This window comes from Podarcis erhardii, assembly GCF_964252035.2.
Source record: "Podarcis erhardii genome assembly, chromosome: 1".
Classification (NCBI taxonomy): Eukaryota; Metazoa; Chordata; class Lepidosauria; order Squamata; family Lacertidae; genus Podarcis; species Podarcis erhardii.
In genome coordinates, this window is record NC_138497.1 from 72,273,827 (window position 1) to 72,293,014 (window position 19,188).

Consider the following 19,188-nt stretch of genomic DNA (forward strand, 5'->3'; position numbering starts at 1 on the left):
AACACACCAACCCCAAAAGTCAGTTGCACTATATTATTTTCCGTTCAGCAGCCTAACAGCCTAAGGATAGAAACTGTTTTTTAGCTTGTTGGTACGACTGATTATACTTCTATATCTCCTGCCCAAGGGTAGAAGATTAAAGAGGTGCTGGCTGGGGTGTGAATCGTCCCTGAGAATTTTTCTCGCTCTCCTAAGGCAACGATCCCTTGTGATGTCATCTAGCGGGCTCAGGGGACAGCCCGTGATATCATGTGCTGTGTTCACTACCCTCTGTAGAGACTTTCTGTCTGTGGCTGTCAAGCCAATGTACCACATTGTGATACAATACAAGAGGACACTTTCTATTGTGGACTGGTAGAAGGAGGTCATCAGTTGTTGTTTAACATTGTTCTTTCACAAGACCCTGAGGAAATGGAGTCTCTGTTGGGCCTTCCTAACCACCTAAATTATATTGTTTTTCCATGTGAGGTGTTCACTAAGGTAAACTCCCAGGAATTTAAAGGAAGAGACTCTCTCCACACAACCCACCCCCCGATATGCAACGGGGCTAGTTCCCCTCTCTTCCTCCGAAAGTCCAACACCATTTCCTTTGTCTTGCTAATATTTAGGTGCAAGTTATTCTCTAGGCACCTTTTTGAACCTCCCCACTGTACGCTGATTCATCTCCACCAGCCATACAGAAATTCCAGCAGCTCTTGACAAAAGAATCATATAATTATAGATCTGTAGAGTCAGAAGGAACCCCAAGGGCCACCGAGTCCAAACCCCTGCAATGCAGGAGTACAGCAGACAGGAAAACAATTACCTTCACACGTGAAACCTTGCAGCTCTGAACCAAGCCAAAGAAAAAACACAATGGTAGTGGACAGTTCATTTAGTCATATAGTAATATATAATCACAGCTTAGATATTTTTAAACATGTTATTTATAACTGTATGGGAAAACTTTCAAAATGATGGTTGAGTCAGGAGCTGAGGCCTTTGATCTTGACATGTATTTGAGCATACACAAGACTCACGTGCCCCCCCCCAAAGGGGCTATATGACAACAGAAGTCCTTTCATGGTAATACCCACCACTAAACATATGGTTGTGTGAATCAAGAAGTTGATTGGGAACTTCCCTCCCAAGCAGTTCATCTGCTCTGCCTTTCCAAAAGCAGAACCATGTGTGTTTGGTGCTCGAGAAGCAAAACTGCACCGTCAGCCAAACGCATAGCAGCCCCCATTAGAGATCTTGTTTGCAAGATATGCATATCCCGCAGAACGAAACTTGAACATGGTACAAAAAGCGAAGTGCAGAAGTTAGCCTGAGGGCAGCCTGTGACTTACATGCCAGCGAGTTACATGGTTTTGCATAACTCTCACTGGGGAAAGGAGGAGATGAAGACATGGTGCAGGCCAAAAGCTGCTGCTGCTGCTGCTGCTGCACACATTGCAGCACTTATAACCTAAGCAGGTGCTTTCTCTTGTGCAATAATAGGTTCAAATATCAGTTTATATTATATTGTGTTCTCTATTATTAAAATAGCCTACTTTCTCCTCTTCCCTTAAAAAATATATAGTAATCTGTTGCCAGCGTGAATAATATAAATAATCATGTTCTTTCTTCTACCCTGTTACAGTCCTAGGGTGGGGGCATTGCTTTCTTACTAAGAGGGTTCACAATTATAATGGCCTAGGGCAGCCTTTCCCACAAGCTAGTGCCCCCAAGCTAGGGGGCACTCCTATCTCCCAGAAAACTGGACTATTAACCTGAAAGGACATATGTAGTTGCCTTTTACTACATTGGACTATTTCTCCATCCAGGTCAGTTATGCCTACTCAGCAGCTCTCAAAGATCTCAGACAGAGGCATTTCCAATTAGAAGATAACTAGATAACCCCATTGTGTATATAAACAAAAACAAAGATCTGGCAATGGTAGGGCTTTGAACCATGTGCGTACGCATCCTGAAACATTGAGCTGTGGTCCTAAAAACTGTTACAGAAGTCTTCACAATCAAATTTACATCTTCTGGCATTCAGTATGGATTATATTTGCTGCACTTCGTTTCCTATCAAAATGTACCATAAAGCACATGCCCCTAAGGTCTACGTTATGCCTCTTCCATTAAGTTCCATAATAGTTTCTTTACAGGGACCTCTTAACGATTTGAAATCAAAAGGTGAACTAATCCATCTGTTTGTAACCTGAATTACATTACCCGGCATGCTTGAGGAATTCTGTCCTTGCAAATTCCAATAAGAACTGACCTGATCCGCGCCACCTGGAGGACTTGTGACAACTGGAGCACAGTCACCCTTCAGATTTCGCATTTCTTCAGATTTTGTGATGCAGTTCTCTGCTGTAAATATACACAGGGGGGAAATGCACATTTTAGGATAAAATATATTTAGATAAGTGCGATTTGTGGGGGGGTGCATATTTAAATGTTTAGATATGAACTTCCATGTAGATTTAAAAAAAATGGATGGATTAATGCAGAAGTGGCATGGGATGGACTTGGGTATGAACACATGTTAAACTGACAAAGACTAGAAATAGACAAATCCTTACTTTCCTTTATATTACAACTTATGCTCCAAACACCTGAGAGATCATTGCCCTCTGTACAGACCCTTCGGGCTGTTACGAGTACTGGAGGGAGCAGTCTTTGTAGTTCCACCCCCCTCAGAAGTTCAGGTAGTGGTGGCCTGGGAGAGGGCATACTATGTAGCAATTCCTAAATCAGGCTTCCTCAACCTCAGCTCTCCAGATGTTTCTGGCCTACAACTCCCATGATCCCTAGCTAGCAGGACCAGTGGTCAGGGATGATGGGAACTGTAGTCTCAAAACATCTGGAGGGCCGAGTTTGAGGAAGCCTGGCCTAAATTGTGGCATTTCCTCCTCACAGAAGTGTGTGTGGCACCTTCACTATACTGTTTTGGGTGGATGCTGCAGCCACATTTCTTTACCTTGGCTTTGACACCTAAGGGCCCATCCTATTCCTGTGACTATAATCTGTTTTAGCTGTTTTCAGTTGGTGCAACTGTTTTGACAAATGTGTTGGCTTCCTTCCGCAAACCTACACACTGAACTCAACTCCTTTCACTGCTCCTTTCTGTACTTTTTTTTTTTTGTGGAATAATAATTGCTCTGGTTAAAACACGATATACCCTGTCACATGACTATAACTGAGCTAGTCGGCAAAAGTAATTTTATGTATCAATTATTTAAACAGAATCTGTGATTATCCATTGGAGCAATGTGAGGGGTTGTTTTTTTATTTTTTGCATAGAATAAGTCTTTTCTTTTTAGGGAATTGCAGCATGATAAATAAATGAATAAAGACTTGTAGCAGTGTATATCTCTGTGAAGAAAGCACTTCTGCTGTGGGAGCATGCCTATCAGAAAACTTAGAAATCACAATATTCCCAAAGGTCCTACTGTTCTGTATTAAAAAATAACTAAAGACTCCAGATGTATGTTTCCTTCCAATACATAAAATGCATTTTATGCAACAATGCCTGAGATGAGAAACTGGCTTGGCAGAGCTTACAACTATTCCACATTACTTCTTTTCATAGGGCTGCTGCTGCTACAGCAAAGCAGATTTACAGGCTATTGTGGGTGTCACAGCGTTTTGCTTGGATTAAAATTCATGACAAATCTTGCTTGCATAAATAAATCAAAGAGGCAAAAGTAAAGTTTAAACACCCATACACAGCAGCTGACATTATGCCAAAGAAGATGCATAGCACAATTTCAAATTTGCTACATAATTCAGTAATTGAGAAGAAAATTTGCCATACTGAATGAATTATGAGAGTCAACACTATTACACACAGCATAGGGTGTATATACAAGTTAGTTCACGCCCCACCTCTATTACATAGCATACTTTAACTTGGGAGCTACAGACTATGGATAATTAGAAAACATAATCCAGTTGATAACATGTATGTAGCTGATTTTTGCTACACATACATAAAGCAGCATTCAAGTCAATTTCATGGAGATCAGATGTAAATATTAGTGTTCAATCAAGTTTCTAGCCCATATGGAGATACCTTGGTGGGGGGGGAGTGGTGAAAGTGTGTGCTACGTTTCTGGATCAAATAGTAAATTAAGAAGTACAATAATGTACAATATTAATTATGTTTTCATTAGTCCTTTTAGGCCATCTTAAAGATTTTTAAAGAGTTGTCCCAATTTTGTTCTAAATTGGCAGTCCAAAAATACAGAAACTGCTGTTGCATATGTTCACCAGCTATGCGTTCATATTACTATGGTCATACAAACTATTTATTTATTTACAGATATTTCTATACTACCAACATTAAAAAAGAAAGAAAGTTTCTCATCCCTGTTTATTAAAGGCTTGATGAAGAAACAATAACATTATGAAAACTCAGTGTTTGATCGGGACAATAAATGAACATCCGCATAATTTTACATGGTGGCACAGAAATTATCAGTCACCTGGATCCAATAACAAATTGTGTAAATTAATTAAGAACATGGAACAATCTATTCCAAGCATAGCTGCAGTACCCACAAATGGAATGATCACATAAGAGCCCTGCTTTCTCCTCCAGTGAAAGCATTATTATAGAATATAGGAGGTCTGTGTGTGCTTCCTTAATTCCTCTCCAGCTTTCCTGTGTGATGCAAGCTACTTGAAGTCTGGAGAGCTCAAGCTCTTGTTAATAATGTATTAGCTCTCCAATTACAAACATTCTTTTTTAGTCTGGGATTTTAACTTTATCTCAAATAGTGGGCCAAAAGCTTCATTCTCTTTCTTGGCATATTTGTATTAGGGAGCATGCATTACTAAAAAATGACCAGTTTTCAATATAATTTGTTAAATTTCTGAAATTTGGCCATGTTAATGTGTCTCAGATGGTCCCAAACCTGACTTACATTCCTTGAGCATTAATTATATTCAGGGTAAACTATTATACAAAATATTGCAGAACTGCCCTTAATCAAGACTCATCATCTGCTCACCTAGGTGACGTAGCATAAAATTCTCTCCCCAAAAAACCTTTTGATGTGGGCAATTTACAGAACAACAAATGTTGGAGATGTAGCAGCTCATGAGCAACTCTAGGCCATGTGTTTTGAAACTGACCTGTTATCAATCCTGTCACAGGGAAAATCTATTTAATCTAATCTTTGAAACTGGAAATCACACTCAGTCACCTGATTTGTGGAAAACATGCCTGTGGGTTGAACTGCCAGACCTTCAGCATTAGCAAAGTCTTTTGGAAGTTACAGTCTGCACATAAAATGGATGTTATGGACTGGCTGGATGCAGAGGAGTGGTGAGAGGCACCAGCTGGGGAACCCCCTAGGGAACCCCCAGGGGAAGAAGGCTCAGAGCCAGGAAAATGGTCAGAGGGAGAAGGAGCAGGCCAGGTGGAGGAGGAGGTGTCAGAAGCAGAAGCGGTGACAGGGTTTGGTGAACAGGAAGAGGCTACGGCAGAGCACAGTTCAGACTCTGAGGCAGAAGCAGAAGCTGAAACCAGGGAGCCTCCCCCTCTTGCTGCAGCCAGCTCCCCTCCACCCTGGTCTCCTAGAACATGTAGAGAAATGAAACGAGTAGAACTGGTGGGGGCGTTCTGATGCAGCCTGAGATTGTGGCACCTCCTGGTAGGGCGGGGGGAGGGACACTCTGGCCTAAAATTCTGGGGAGCCACTGCCAACCAATGAAGATAATCAGGGCCAATTTTAGATTTGATGAGGCCCTAGGCTACTGAAGGTCATGGGACCCCTTATATGTCCAGCTGTCCTTTGTCAACAACAAATTGTCGCTGTTTTTTGTGTTGAATGTATGCTATATGGTAATTTATGGGCCTAATAGGTATCTAAAGCCGTTTGCACATGCAGAATATAGGTACACTATATACTGAAATGAGCAAACCAGTGATATTTTAGGGAGCAGGCTAGCAGGCCAGGCCCATTACTTACATCATAGAAGCCTACAGAACACAAAACACTGTTGCTGTATGTAGGTTTTATTTTATTTGTTTTTTATCTTATATCTTGGAAATGTACATCCAGGGTTTTTTTCCTTTGCATTTTTTGGGGCCCCCAAGAGAGTGGGGCCCTAAGCTATAGCTTGTTTAGCTTATACGTAAATCTTGCACTGAAGATAATACTGAGCTAAATGAACTAATGGCTTGGTATAAGGTAACTGATTCAGATGGGCAGGGTAATTAGAATAGAATAGAATAGAATAGAATAGAATAGAATAGAATAGAATAGAATAGAATAGAATAGAATAAGTTATTTTCAAGAAATGACCCACATCCATCAAAATACATATCCTATAGGAGGGAAAATAAAGAAAATTTCAGTGCGACCACTTCCACAAGAAGTACACCATAGCAGAATCACATTGAACATGCAGCTTTCAATGTTGAAGGAAGTATGTGGCTTGCAAGCTTCCTATACACATCAGTTGCAGGTAGGTAGCCTGGTTGGTCTGCCGTAGTCGAAACATCTGAAGAAGTGTGCATGTGCACAAAAGCTCATACCAATAACAAACTTAGTTGGTCTCTAAGGTGCTACTGGAAGGAATTTTTTTATACACATCAGGTTAGCCACTGTATGGACAGGATGCTGGACTAGATGATCCCGATCCACCAGGACTCTTCTTATGTGCCACAAGACCATGCGATCAACCTAAGGGCCAACTTTCTCCATGAATTAACACTACCAACTTAGTTAGAGGGTATGGTGACACCACCCACATCTCTGAAGCTTCAACCTACTCATGTTGTGTATATTAACTCATGCCTTTCAATAGCCATTGGCAATCTGCATTGTGCAGACAGGGCTATGTTTGAGAGAAATAATGGATGGATACAAATCGTACATTAAAAAAAACAAAAACACAAAGACAAAATAGAATCCTTTGAATAAACATTTTAACCTCCCTGGACACTCCATCAGAAACCCAGAGTAGCTATCCACGGGAAAATCAATGCCTGTAGATATATGGAGCGTGAGATGGCAGAATAGGAATTAATTTTAAAAATTGGCTGTGTCAATCAAAGCCTAACCCAGGGACTATGGTTTCCTCTTGCATTATAATAGCTGGAAGGAGCACTGCTGATATTGTAACTCAATGTTTGCAAAGTAGACTTTGCAGCTTGGGTAACTGTCCCTTTAAAGACTGAAAAGGACCCCACCCCACACCCCAATATTCAGCTTTCACTTCCAGGGCAGTATCTGTTGAATTACATAATCACCTATGAAAGCTCATGCTCTTTCAGTAAAATTTTTAGTCTTAAAAATGCAAGTTAAGAATCTTTTTCTGGTCTTTATCCACATGCAAATAGTCAGGATTTTGTGGGTTTTCTTTGTTCTACTTCTGCAATGGATAACTTTTAAAACTTCTTTAAAAATAAAACACCTTAAGAATAGACATTATTGTGTGACTTGTGCTGTTATGCATGCAACTTTTCACAGTGTCCCCCCATCATTATAGGCAGCCCATATTTTCTCCCTATTCAATCTAGATTTACCATTTCCATGGAAAGTGGAATTATTATTTTTTTAAAAAAAAAAAACTTGTCAACAACCTGCTTGCAATATCTGAATGACCTATTTGTGATATTAAGCTCCTCTCCGAAAGTGCCCTAAGTTATTAAATCATAGAACAGTTTCAGAAGCAAATGATTTCACGGTAATGCAACCTAACATATTGGAAATTGACAATATGCAAGTCATTTGGGCCATTTCTTGAAAATAACTGAATAATAATAATTTTATTATTTATACTCTGCCCACCTGAAACAGCTGCCTTATACCAAGCCAGCCCATTGGTTCATTTAGCTCAGAATTACATCCATTGGCTCCCCAGCATTTCAGGCCAGGGTCTTCTTCCCCCAGCCCTACCTGGAGGTGCCAGGGATTGAATTGTGGACCATCTGAATGCAAACAGATACCTTGAAACTGAACTATGCCCCTTTTCTCTGAATGTGCACATTTGTATGCAATTTTGCCTGATAGATACATTTTTCCTTCTACAATGCATTTTGTGTCTTATTTTCATTAATATATGCATTTTTATCCACAGTCTGCTCCAGCATATGCATTTTTGTAGTCATTATTTGGCTGGGAATAATGAATTTCAAAGGAGGGGTATGCTTCAGCTTGCATATTGTTTCAGAAAGTGAGAATTAGGGAGGTACCCCTTTAAATGCAAAGAAAAGAAAAGAAAATTCCTCCCACATCCTTCATGTCAAGGGATTATGACTTAAGGTTACCAGACATCCCCGTTTCCCAGGGACAGTCCCTGGATTTACAAATCAGTCCCCATACAAAATCCATTGAAGTTGATAATTGTCCCCGGATTCATTGAAAATAATCTGGTGACCTTATTCTGACTTCCACTTGTTTAACAGCAGCAACACCAAAATGGACTCTTCCCCCTCCCTTAAATTACATTGTTGAAACAAAGAAACTTGGGGGAGGGAGCTAGGAAAAGTTCTGTATGAAAGGATAGTTAGCATAGTTCTGGTCTGGAAAACAAATTCCTGGGCTAAGTGAGCTCTTAGAAGTGCCCCATTTCTTAATTTGTAGGGTACATCATATGTCCTACCGAACCACTGTTTCGTACCTGGCTCACATTCACACAGAAGCCCCCAAAGAATTCCACAGAAAGAGAGTCAAAGAAAGCAGCACAACCCCCAAACCGAGGACTGAACATCAGTAAGCAGCTGTGATATGCACAAGATGGCAGAGCACTTGCCTGGTACTAATGAACAATGTTTCCAACAGCATTGATTCCCTGGGATGATGCAGAGCCACTGAGAGTTTATAAAGTAATGGTGTGCACAGTGTGTAAATTGGAACAAAAATGTACAGTTTTCAGCCTGCCTGATGCCAATTGCTTATTTTGGACAGCATGACTGTGATTATTTTTCTGTTTCCGTGCTATGTCAGCTCACCTAGGTAGAATGAGCAGACTCAATTTCACTGAAAGTAATGGAGTGCGATTAGCTAGAATTATTTCCACTGGGCTGAATTTGTGCACCCCTTCTGTTAGGAGAATAGAAGTAAACAATGAGGCACCTTCCCTGAAACCCAAGAAGCTTCATACTACTTACCTCTTCATAAAGATAACATTTTCATTCTAGCCATGCTCAATTAACTTTTCCAAGAACTGATCCAGTCAGAAAATAAGTTCATTTAAGTGAGTTAAACTGGGCATCTGTTGGGGGGGGGGACCCTGATTACCCAAAGTCTCCTTTCACCAGGAGGAAATGAAATGTTCTCTCTCCACATTTTAAAACATATGCCACTTAAAGTGCATGTTTGTGTTTCTCTATGAACAAGGAAGTTTGTATGCAATAAAAAAACTGACTTAAAAGATGTAATACCCTGAGCACCCAGCGCTGTGCTAAATGAGCCAACATTTCCCAGCAGATATCTTTTTCTGAGAAAATTTCTGAAGTCTTTCTTTTTCTTAGCCACTAGAAAAAGAAGACTATATCACAATTGTTTCTTCATTATTATCCACCATTTTGTGATGGTCACCATCTCTGAACCTTTCCAACCCCAGGCCCTATCAATGTCCTGGATCAACACTGGGGTCTGATCGGCACTATACATTTAAAGCAGTATCACACCCCTTTAAACAGTAATGGCTTCCACCAAAGAATCCTGGGAAATGTAGTTTGTTATGGGTGCTAATAATTGTTAGGAGAACCCTACTCCCCTCACAGAACTACAATTCCCAGAGTTCCATGGAAAGAGGGACTGACTGTTAAACCATTCTGGCCCAAAACACAGAAGACATAATTGCACACCTTGGAAAAGATACACCAGATCAAAATAAATAATGTTATTGTCTAGCATACTGAGTTTTGTGGAGCTGGCATAAGAAACAATCTTAAATTTGTATCCATTTAAAAAATAAGTCATATAAAAATCACCATGTGAAGAAATTGCCACTCTATGTCTGTCTTTCTTTCTTTCTTTCTTTCTTTCTTTCTTTCTTTCTTTCTTTCTTTCTTTTTATAAGGGCAGATTATTAGTCTCACAAATGACCTATCTCTGCTTACTCCCTACAACTATCAGCTTAGCTTAGTAGGGTCGATGCTTTAACAAGGTGCTGTTGATTTCAATGCTGGGCACACAGAGTGTGACTTTGAATTCCTTGCATACTCAAATTGCTATTGCTCATTGCCTGGGACGTTTGCTTTCCACCTTCTGCTTGTTGTTTGGAACCAATGAATCACAAAATAAGTATGCATGCCCAGTTTTCAAAATTATTGCATTTAGAGAATGAGATCCCGATAGCAGAATAGTGAGATTTGTTTGTTTATTAGACTTGTTTATTAGATCATGCAACTTTTGAAATGAACATTTTATTCAACATAAAACGAGAGGCAGCAGAGCTATCCAGACTTTGTGATGTTCTTGCTCGTTCAGTATCAGTGCACTACATGGAGTTTTTCTCTCCTGTCAAATGCTGGATGGCACCAGCTGTTGGGCAGTTTGGTTCCCAGGGGCGCAAAAGGGCCTCTCAGCAGCATGACCTAGCTGAGTTGCCACTGACTGCCCTCCTTAGTAGGGCCCTGGGTAGCCATTTTAGCAGTAGTGGGCAGCAGTGCACCTTTTGAATGTAAGCCAAGCTTAGTTGCCATCTGTGGCGTCTACCTGCCATGTCCACTTACTCTTGATGGTTCAGCAGCATTACAGGCCGGGCACCACCTCCCCCAGCACCACTTGAGAAGGAACACTCACTGCAGAGGGTTTCTCGGCCAACTGGAGGGAGTCTTTGAGAGCCCTGATGTGTTCATCTGTTATTATACCCACTGAGCAGACCAGAGGAGAGGAGTTTTTCTGGTCCGCTCCCTGGTGTGAGGCCTGATTGGCTGCCACCAGGCAACCAATCCAAGGTCCTGCAGTGCCAACCCTGGAGCCCAGTTAGCTCACTTCCTCTCACACGCCAAAGCACAACGAGGCCCACTATGGATTACCAAACGGTTGCATGCTTCCAAACCTGTGTTTAAAAAAACACGCCTAAACTTAGACGGTCCACAAATCGTCCATTTGCAAGTAATAAAGGAAAATTAGCTAATAATCTGCGACAGTATGTGAACAATTGCTGCTAATCTAAGTTGCGCATAGGCAACAGACACCAATTTGTAAACTACCCAAATCCCAAAAGCTTTTTAAGTATTTCCAGTCCCGGTGAATTTCATTGTGCCACATTAAGGTACAATATAGACAGAGGGGAAAGGGAGCAAACCAATCTATTGGAAAAAGCAGGCATGCAAGAAGTTTTCTAATGCCACTATGAAATCCAGATTCTGAAATGTTGAAAGAAGGGGAGAAAATACCCAGAAAGGATTCAATAATAGGCTTACATTAAACTAAATAAAATCATTTTGAAATGACTGAAGAGAAATAGTGTACAGGGGGGAGAAACGCCCTTGGGTCTGCAGTCTGTTTATGCACTGCATATTATACCTTTTCATCACAATTACCTAAAGTGGTACATTTGTATTTCTGTAATGTATGGAATTCATTACATAGTTTTGCAATGAAATTATCACACTGTGGCTGGGACATCTGCACCCTGTCATGTATCATTCTATTCATTTCTAGTTAATTTAATCTTAATATCTGCCTACATGACAAGACAGATGTTCAGCTATACTGGAGCTTCTATAGTTTCTGCCTGGAAGAAACTTTCAGACATTGCAAGAAATGACATTTTTCATGCAAACACCTTATGGGCTTCAAAATATGTTTTTTGTTCAGCGTTTTCTGTTCAATTAGCAGTCGCAGTCATAAAAATCAATGCATACCAATGAATTCTTAAATAATATTGACCTGAATGTCCTTTTCTCTCATTTATATTGAATTGATTTCTATAAAAAAATAAACTTTTAATAGCATACTGAATGTGAGGAAATATCAAGTATTGTCGCTCAGAGAAATTAACCTAGAGCTTTCTTATGCTGTCATTAATTTTGATCTCTACTTTTATATCAGACCATTAGCAGGTGAAATGACTGGCAGTTGCCTATAATGACGCATATCAAGGGTCTGAAATGACAAGGTGCTAAACACATGATTTTGACCCAGTGAAGATATTAAATATGAGCTTAGCATTAGCAGAAGAGTAATTCCATTTCTGTGTGTACTGAAATGGCAACAGCAATGCTGCCATATTAAATTGCCAAGAGAGCTACTAATTAATGGAATAAAGAGAGCAATATATTTATATATATATAAGTGAAGCAAGGTGCTTAGGAGCCAAATTATTAGGTGGTAATTGCAGTAGTAAATAATAATAATAGTAATAATAATAATAATAATAATAATAATAATAATAATTTATCACATCTAATATATTGGACATTTCTGCACCACAGCATGCCCCAAACATATTCTAGTTTTTTTTCATGCTACTCTGGAATCTCCACAAGTCACTCATCAGTGGCAATAGTGAAAAATCCATCTGCACACAACAGATTGCAGAGCTTTGCTGCAGGGAAGATATCTGTGCTGATGTTTACCTCCTTTGTTCTGCGTTCTTTAAATATATCTGGATAGATCTGCACAATGTTGCATTAGAACGAGAGAGCAAAGATAAGCAGAAAGCATATTCATAGCTTCTGCCAATCTCCCTGTCTTCCTTTAGCACGTCTTTCACTATGTCGTCTGATGCCCCAATCTCCCCCTTGGTGGTTTCTTGCTTCTAATGTATTTACACAAGCCTTGCTATTAACCTTAATGTTTTTAGAAATGTGTTCCCAAAATTATGCTTTTGCATGTCAACTTATATTTGTTTTGATCTGGTTTTGTGCTCCATTTTGTTCTCCATTTCTGCAGAACTTACTTTTTTAAAAATGAAAGGTTCTGGTCTTGGATTGTGCTAATTAACCATACCAGAATCTGTTGGACTTGTTGGTACCTTTCTTGATCTGTTGCATACGTTTTACCTGAACTTCTATTACTATGGCAGTAAACGACCTCCAAGGGTTTTGGGAAATATCTGACCCTTGGCTGAATATATTTTAGACTTCTAGATATGCTTTATGCAAATTTCATTGCAGCTTGACATTACAACTTTTAAGTTCCAATGTTCTAAAAAACATTGCAGCTTTTGATTCCAAAAAACCAAAGTTCTGTACAACTTTGAAGATGGATTTTCTTAAAACAACAGTACTCTCACGCATATAAAGAGTGTGGAGAGGTTATCCAATTTCTTAACAATTATAAGGAGAATTTTCTGAAAATTCTTGAAAAGCATTGACAACATAACAGGCTATTGTTTTCTTCAGTGTTTTCAGAACTAAGCCCTCCAATATTCCTACTCCAAGAATATTTCCCAGTAATTCTAAGAGATATACATTGTACCATAGAAAGACAGATTACAGTAATGTAATCCTTTAGGATCCTTGTCTCTGCTTCTTCTGTCTTACCTCCTCTCTCAAATGTCTTCTTTGTCTTTGCATTTACTTGATCTTTTAGGGAATTAAACAATATTTAGCTTATTTTAAAGCAGTGTTTTGGGTGGAGGAAGTGAGGAGGGAAATGTGATGTTTATCCCTGGTTGTTTAGTGGTATTCCATATCTCCAGCAGTGGTGGAACTTGGGGTCTTAAATTTCAGTTGCACCCTGCATGATGCCAAAATTCTCACCTGCACCATTGTTGCAGCGCCCCCTGTGGCACACCCAAGGCTACATGCCTAGTCTTCTTCTTTGGTGATCACTCGTAACATTCAAAACAAAACAAATTCCTTCCAGTAGCACCTTAAAGACCAACTAAGTCAGTTCTTGGTATGAGCTTTCGTGTGCATGCACACTTCTTCAGATACGTAACATTGTCTTCCATACCCATGGTTTTAGCAGTGAGTCTGTAAGTGACTGTAGAGGCCAATTCTGAATCCACATGTCCTTTCACGGTGGGGACATAGGTTTCCAGGTGGGAGTTGATCACGGTGAGGGTTTGCCAAGCATGCCTTCTTCTTAGCATGTTTCTCCCTTTTGTCCTGAGTTTGAGCGTCTTCAAAGCCCATGACACCTTTGGTAAAGGCTATTTTCCAATTGAAGCGCTCACAGGCCAGTGTTTCCCAGTTGTCGGTGTTTATACTACATTGTTTTAGATTTGCCTTGAGAGACTGAATCAGTTGAACTCCCTAAAATTCGCCTGTCTCCAGGATGCCTTTCTGAAGTGACTTAAAATCTCAAGTTTCACATGTGCTGGAAAAGAAAAGGGCCCCTTGTTTGACTTTTTCACTATCACAGGTAGCAGAAAAGTATCTGGCTCCCACTCAGTACTTTGACTGTGTCTGAATTAAAGTCACTATAGGCTTATTCAGAAGTTTCACTGAACACAGGTACAAGCTGTTTCTACCCATGAACAAGCTGTTGTGTGAATGATTATACACGTTGATTTGTGAAGCTCAACTATTGTGCATACAGTTACACAGACATGAGCAACTGCACAAGCATATAGTTCAGCTGTTTGTGTACACAAGTACAGAGATTGTTCGCTCATTGAATGCAATGTGTGAATACCCCAAATGATTCTCTGAGTTGCTCTTCTGTCAGCCTTAATTAAGGACTATATTGTAGTCAGGCAAACAACAGTCAGCCATTACTGTTTGTCAAGCAAAAGTCTCTGGTTTTGATTTTGATTCCTCATTGGGAAAGTATATAAGGACGACTGTAACAGAATTAAGTTAAATTCCAGTACCAAATGGCTGAATATTGGTATTATGCCTAATACATTTGAGGGGGTTTAAGTTTCTTAATATGGAATAGATTTATGCTGGCAACAGGCCCAACTCTCTTGAGAGACATAAAACAGTAGCCTCGGCCTTGGGACCTCTTGTGGGTTCTCTAGGATTATTTGTTTACTTAAATCTGTTTGCCTTGACTGTTCTTTAAAACAAAACCCCCCAAAGAAAAGAGAGTTCCTGTCTACGGCTGCTACTTAGGATTCCCACAAAGCACCCAGGAGGGGGAAGCTGGGTTGTTTCATGACAATATATAACAAGATTGTTAAATTAGAAACACATGTGTTGAAGGAAAAGTGAGATAGACTTGGAATGGCAGAGATTTGGTTAAACCAAGACACTGAGCAGAAGAATTAGGACCACAAAGGCATAGAGGCAAATTCAAAATACAAGGGGTGTTGGAATGAGAAATAAAGGAATTTGTTTAATTGTGAACTGGAGAATGTTATGACATTTCTTCTGCTCAGTAACTGAACAGACCTGTAAGGGTCATACCAATCTTGGGATTTTTTGTACGTTTCTACAGTTTCAGCAGAGGGAAGGGGCCAAGATTCAGCAAGGCACACCCTTGAGTATATTTGAGCTTAATTTTTTAAAATAAAAATAAAGTACATCTTAAGAGCACTTGTATTTAGTTTGTTTTGTGTACTTCATAACACTAATGTCATCCTCACTGAACAGACATGTACTTTTGTTTGAAGAAAAGGGATTTGTGCCATTTCAGATCTTAACACATGGAGCTATTTCAGTGTGTGGAACATGACCCGGCCAGGACAGATTTCTGCTTCTGCTTCCCAAGCTGAGCATTGTCTGAATGGAGAGTGATAGCAGGAAGCTGACAATGAACTCGCTGGGCTACCCAAAGCAACGCAACATCAGGCAACACAACATCAGCAGTTGGCGTCACTGGGCATCTGACATTGTTCACACACCAGCAGTTGAAACACCATTGACCTCTGACATCAGGCTTGCAGCTGTTGGTTTGGGGATGGGTAGTGTTAGTATGAAAGACAAACAGCACCCCTGAAAGTTGGCCTGTCTTCCCTCTTCCTCTGCGTCTGATGCAGTGGCTAATGTGAGCTCCTGGTGTTTTCCTCTTCATACTTGCCTGTCCAAATTTTTCTCATAGTGGGAATTGAACCCAAGTGGACAGGCCAAGCAGTGCCTGGTGCTGTTCTTCCTTTTGCTCTCCCTTTGGAATCAATTTTCACCCTGGGATTGTGGTGAGAGCAAGGAGGAACAACAGAACCGCTGCTATTGCCAGACTGCCAGTGACCTTGTATGCCATGAGGTGGTGCCATGAAAAGAAATGGCATTTTGTGAACACGAGTGCGTAGGCAGTACCTCATTTCTCTCCTAAATCTTTACATCTTAACCTGAGAGTATCTTGCCCACCTCACATACAAAACATTTCAAGTTTAAGAGGAAAGCTATATGTTATGGTTTAATGGTTGAGTAATGGTCAGCTAATGAAATGGGTTGTGGTTGTGCTGAGCTGAATATATAGGGTCTGAGCAGCTGTTGTTTAACCAGGGCCCAAGGGCCTTTTGTAAGGCATGCTGTAAAAGTGCTTTCTAAGTTAGAGATGTCAGTTTTCTCTGCTTGAGTTATTCCTTGCAGACAGTGCAGTGTTTTGTCTTCAGTGATGTCTAGGAGGAAAACATTTGCACTATTTCATAGGCATTCAAAGTTGGTCATGGAGCCCAGATTACAAAATGCAAACTCCAGCTTTATTATTTTGACAGATACATAAAGTAGAAGCGAAGCAGCATGTTTAGTTTTCATTGAAATCAATAGGGCCTAATCACAAGTTAAGCATTTAAGACCCACTGATTTCAGTGGGACTTCTAACATTATCTGGCTATATATTTAAATATCCTTTTTTGGACCCATCAACCTTAACCTGTTTTAGGATTTAAGGAAAAGAAATTAGTACAGCCAGCAATGTATAAAAAGGAGGTGGCTCAGTCAGGTTTTCAGCTGGGTCAGTTACACACACATCAATCTTTTTAACAATCTGATAATGCAGTTGTGCGGGTTTGAATTTGTTTGTATGTGACCAATGTATGGTATCACATATAAAGTAGATCCCACTGTTAAGCCTCTCATTAATAATTCAGAATCCTTTAATTGCCAGTTTAAACATATGAAACTGTCATCAGCTTCAGAGGAATGAAGTGAAACTGAACTCAAATGGTGATTATTTAGAAATTTAAGTATGTGCTCAAACTGGAAACTACTGATTTCAACAGAACGGTTTGAATGCTTTGTAAGGGGACTTGCTAGTCTCTTGAATCAATGACCATCTCCTTGGGTTTTCATGACTTCATCTGAAAGAAGATCTTATGAATGTCTTGTTTTGAAAGATAATGTTTAACAAGTTCCATTCTACTTGTTTGTATGCTCAGTAGTTCATCCTCAGTGACACTATCTATGAGTGGTATTCAACCAAGTTTTACTTAGGGCAGACCCATTGAAATAAATGAACATGTGTCAGGGCTCCCTCTAGGTCCCAGCTCACAGAGGACCAACGCCAGGCTGATATTATGTACAAAAGTCTTTATTGAAGTATAATTTCCATTTTAAAGCCAGAGCGTGCAACCCTACGTCTAGACTCTAGACAGGCGAAGTCCCCTCTGAGTCACTCCCCCTTCCGCACCAGTTTAAGATCCTAGCCCGGCTCCACCTCCTGCGCTGTTCCTTCCTCCTCTGGGTCCTTCTGCCCCCTGGGGTTTCCTCCCTCCTGGACTCTTCTGACGCTGACCCCCCTGATTCTTGCCCTTCCTTCCGGCGGGCTTTGGGACCTGGCTCCCTATCCGGGCTACCTGCTGTGCCGCTCGCCTGTACATTTGAACTTGGCGCGCGCGCCCAGCCGGTGACTTTCCTCTTGACCGTTTCCCCGCTCTCCGATGGAGGCGTGGCCAATCCTGACTCATCTCCTCCCTCTGGTGGTGGGAAGACTGGTCCTGATGCCTGGGACTCCTCCCCCCCACTACGCTCTGGTGGGGACGCTGGTCCTGATTTCCAACTGCTGCTCAGGGAGTCCCCGCTGGCCCCTTCCTTCTGGGGTTTCCCCCTTGGCACCCCCCTTGCCCTGGCCATCGGCGCTCCTCTCTGTGAATCTTCCGATTCGCTGGAGAGACTCGTGGACTCTCTCTGACCACTGTCACTGCCTACACCCCCCTCGTATTCCTCCTCCTCACTCTCCATTTGCTCCTTCTCCTGTGTCTCTGCTCCTGAACCCCTGACAACATGGATCAGCTATGTCCATTAATTTCAGTGAGTCTACTCTGAGTAAAACTTAGCTGAATACCACTCTATACATTCAAGATCACCTTTAATTCCTATGTGAACAACAGTTTTAATTATGGGACAGGGACACTTGTGACTTCTCCATATTATTTCTGCTCATTTATTCTTTGTTCCCAAATTTCCTGGGAGCTTAAACACTAAAATCCATAAGCAGTTTACATAAAATATATTCTCTCTCTCATACACAGATACACACACACACACACACACACACACACACACACAAAGAGAGAGAGACAGAGCCCAGTCTTTATGAAGGGTAGAAAATAATTATATATAAATCAGTTCTGAATTTTGGGATGAATCAGTTTGGGATGTTCACACCCTAATAGGACCAAGATGTCATTTTAGATATGATAATATAAGCACTTAAAATGGCACGGGGTGGGCTGGGGAGAGAGGATAAAAGACTGGTGTACAGAACAATTAGTCTGTGCTTGTATCTATGCAACCCACAGATTCACCAGTTAAATATAAACTTCAAGAATAAAGGCAATGTTCTCATTCAGCTTCTTTCAATTCTGTTGTTGCAGAACTAAGCAATTAAAACAAGAACACTGTTCAGTGCAACTAAATAAGCAACTCACTTTCTCTGCAGCAGGTCCAATCAAACATGAATATGAAATAAAAAATGGAGGAAAGAGCTATTTAAAGCGCTTGGCATCAAACTAGATGTGACAGCAATGGTTGTGTGTTTAAACATGGATCTATCAAAACCACATAAAGTTGGTCCAGTTTTAATAGAAAAAGTATTTCATTGGAGCTCAGCTAAGAACAGAGGCTACATACATGAAGGCAAGCCTCATCCATATGACTCTCTTTGTTGTAAAAACCAGATATCTCTCGAGCTTCTAGAGCCAGCCCTACCATTAGATAGAGATGGCCACCTCAGGTGGAAGATTGGGCTGGCCCTACATTAGGCAGAAAGTGGTGGCTGTGTATGCTATGTGGTGTACCCATGCCCCCAAGGTAGCCCACTTTCCATAGGTGTGATGATGGTTGCTGCCAATCCCCAGTGTTGAAGAGAACCAACTGCCACTTCTGTTGGCTTCTGTATGTGGAATGGGGCTGCCATCTTGCCTTTTGCCTCAGGCAGCAAAACATCTTGAACCATCCCT

General features: G+C 40.7%; 1 long non-coding RNA gene across 1 annotated transcript in view; it reads right to left on the minus strand.

Moving 5' to 3' along the window:
* The window catches only part of LOC309330991, a 71,672-nt gene extending 52,896 nt beyond the window's left edge, over positions 1-18,776 (minus strand). Inside the window, exons 1-2 of the long non-coding RNA XR_014151678.1 lie at positions 18,658-18,776; positions 2,255-2,346 (exon numbers count right to left, since the gene is read on the minus strand). This is a non-coding gene — a long non-coding RNA (uncharacterized lncRNA). The remainder of the gene's footprint in view (positions 1-2,254; positions 2,347-18,657) is intronic.
* Positions 18,777-19,188: the final 412 nt, after the last annotated feature.